Consider the following 3,724-nt stretch of genomic DNA (forward strand, 5'->3'; position numbering starts at 1 on the left):
AATTCGCTGTTTTCAAACTTTTTAGGTGGTTTTCCACGTTCTTCGTTTTTTCTCACGTCAAAATCGCCACTTTTTAAACCGCTCAAAGTACTGTAATTTATCAAGAACATGCTCATCATAAGCTTCGACAAGCAGCAGTTTTCTTTAAATGGTAATAGAAAATCACTGCTGTCCGCAAATCGTAGTTTCCAGGCACAAAATTCGACATATTCAACTATTACAAACTATACTGTTGTATGAAACTTGTATTGTTGTGAGTTGAAAATCTTTGTCAGATGTCAGAACAAGGAAATGGCGTCAATGGCGCCGTCTGATGACAACTACATTGACAGCTATGGCCATCTATTGGTAAATTCCGGTTTCATATTTACCTGATAAAGCGATGGCGTTGCTCGCCCATTTTCGAAGGCAAAAGCTTCCTTTCTTTAGTAATTCTATTAATTGATCGCGTGTTTGACGAGCAAAAATCTGGTCGTCTGTGCCAAAAGCAATCGTCAACGTATATCTGATGACGTAAAACGGAAACTGTGAGTGGAAATTCGGCATCTTCATCGTCTACGAGTTGTTTTAAGAAGGACTAAGTAGGGAGCGGCAGCTGTGCTGTAGATAACGGTAAGAAGGTAGTAATTGGTGATTGGTCCCTCAGGGGTAGGTTGCTACATAATGTGCTGATAGTCGGTGTCTCGGGAGTCAACTAAGATTTGCCAATACATTTTGGCGATATCGGCGATAAATACGTAACGGTATTGACTGCATTAGGACAGTAGCTATAAGCCCTTTGAAGTTTGCCAATGAGCAATGGTCGTTCAATGTGCGACTCGTTTGATGTGCGGCATGAAGCATTGAAGATTACGCGTAAGCAGGTGGTTGCACTGCTGTCACGTATGACAGCGTGATGTGGAATATAATAAGTTTGCTCTGGTTTAACAATTTTTGTCGGTGGACTTTTGGTCATATGATCGAATATTTCATACTCTGCGAGAAATTCGCGGTACTCGGAAGCATTGGGTCTTGAATTAAGCGTTGTTCCAAGCGGCGAAAGCTCGAAACAGCAGTAGAGCGCAATTCGCCTATCGAGATGGTCCATCTTTAAACGGTAGTCGGACGATATAAGTGTACGGGAATGTGTGACTCGGAAGTGCTCTTCGCACTGATGCTTTTCAGGGCTCCGAGGAACTTTCTGAGGCAATTCCTCAATCTCCTAAAAGTGACGAAGATCGCGATCAAGAGTTTCAAGAATAATTGCGTCACTCTATGATGCGCAATTGCGGAAATTGACTCAGTAGTCGGGAACAAGGCTATTAGTCTGGAAAGAATCCAACCGAGAGTCGTATTTTGCGCGGTCACGATCGGCGAGTTCGAGTCCGATGACGTGTTTCCAATGTACGCGATATTTACTCGATTCGGTAAATATTTCGTTAATGATTGAAGTATAAAACGGAATCGTAGTATAGGCAGATCCGTCGCGAAACGCCGGAATAATCATAATTTAGGCAGCGTGATGCACGACGGACTGCATTTCGCTAATGCCGGAAACGGAGCGATTAATTCTCGAAAGGCGTAGGCGTTGAGCAAGTGATTTGAAGATAATGTAGATCCTTGATCCAGGAGCGCACGAATAGTGACAAAATGACATTTATGAGGCGAATAAACTCACACACGCGCGGTCGCGAGCAAGATTTTGGAGCTCGGCGCTACGGTTTTCGCAACAAGTAGTGACAGCAATTACATTCTCGCTACTCATGAGTGAAGATGTCGACGCTTAATATCGACGGGCTTACGGAATTATCAAAATGTAACAACGTGTGATGCCGTTTTACTACACTGTCGATACGCGCGAGAATTTGTATAATCTTTCACAGCATGCTTCGTATTGAAACAGTTCACACAGTGTTTCTGATTTTTAATGAATTCAAAACGTTGGGGTTTGCTTGAGGAACATAGAACATTAATGCAATAGACGATTAGCTTTGCGTGGGCATAAGAACGAAATGGTAAACGCGGTATGTAAGGCAAGAGTTTTTCGTCGTGACTTCTCCATTGTGTTCGCGGGTACAATCGCGTCGAACGCGCGAATGCAAGATGCGAGAAATTGATCAAGTTCGCGATAACGCGGATAATTTACAATATCGCCGAGTTTAAGTTCTCAAGCTTTTCGCGATGATTTATCGAGTTTTTGTTCAACTAGAAAAACAATCTAATTATCCTAATATTCAGTTGCGCAATCGAGATTGCTCAGAGCTTGTATCGCTTTATTGATTTGATCGCGAAGCGATTTATCATTTGGAGTTGAAAAGTATTACCCTCAGAAAAGTGGATGTATTACCTTCAGAGCTATGTAGTTTACATCCATTTTGTCAGGGAGCAGTAGTGCGCGGCAGTATTTTGCGATTATAGGTTTTGAGCGGCATGTCTTCTTTCAGGTTTCTCTTTGTTTACACACGGCGTTTCCCCCATTCCCAAAAAGTGGATTGTATTAAGAATCGGACCAAGTCCGATTTGACTTTGGAGACCTCATATGGTAGGAAGCTCTGGATTCAGGGCTACCAACTTCAGATATTATAATCGCCATCTTCTTATGTGGTTGTGTATTCATATATCTACGAACACTAATATGATTCCTGTTGAGAACAAACGAGATAACGAAAGAGAGCGAGAATCTGACGTTTTCGCTCTGATTGCTGTACAAACGACCGAAGATCGAAAATGTTTTCTCAGCGATCTCGGTCGCTCGGTGTATATCAGTATAAGGGCATTCGAGATAACATATAAGTTTTAATAAATTTGAGTAATCATATACCTTTCCTATTAATGTATAATAGCAAAATTGATTTCAAAACGTGATAGTTTACAAGATATTAATTATTTACAATTTTCCATGCGCGTTATATACCATATATTCATAAACACAATATGTAAGAACTCTGCGTGATCGTGCGCGTAAGATGCGAGATCAATAAACTATGAAGAGTCTATGTCCAAATTCTATGTTCTTCCTATGTTTTTCCTTTTTTTTTCATATTTTTCACATTTTTTCTAAAATAAAGTTATTAATAAACATATTAGGGCATATTTTTATATAATTATTGAATTTATACATGCACTTTAAAAATTTTTTTTTAAATCAACAAAAATTTTTTTAAATCAACTAAAATACAGTCAAAACAACAAAAACAAAATATAAACGTAGAATGAATATAAATAAAATTATTGAAATCAGAGATATCAGAGATTGGACAATATAAATAAATATTATAAATAAATTAAATTTATTGTGAGTAGTAAAAAATTCAAAAACTACTTCTTTGTTCAAATGCAAAAAAATGAAATCATGAATTAAAGTTTTTATAATTACGTTATATAAAGTCAAATGATTGATGACCTTAGCCAAAATTGAATGTCCTGAAATACATCTATGTATATAAAAAATAAATTAATTATAAGAAAATTCAATTTAATAACAGATTTTATGAAAAGATTATATTCAAATAGATCAAATAAAAAATTTCTTCATGTCAGAGTAATTCCAAATTTAAAGTTCTTAGTGTTTTAGTAGTAAAATTAATAGAAGAGAGAGAGAGAGAGAGAGAGAGAGAGAGAGAGAGAGAGAGAGATAATACGTAATTTAACTAATAAGAAAATAAATTACTATACAGTATAGGTAATGACTTACGTTATTACTTTTACTAATTAATTAATTTATTACTTTAGTTATTGACTAATA

Source organism: Atta cephalotes, assembly GCF_000143395.1.
Source record: "Atta cephalotes unplaced genomic scaffold scaffold00082, whole genome shotgun sequence".
In the NCBI taxonomy this organism is placed as follows: Eukaryota; Metazoa; Arthropoda; class Insecta; order Hymenoptera; family Formicidae; genus Atta; species Atta cephalotes.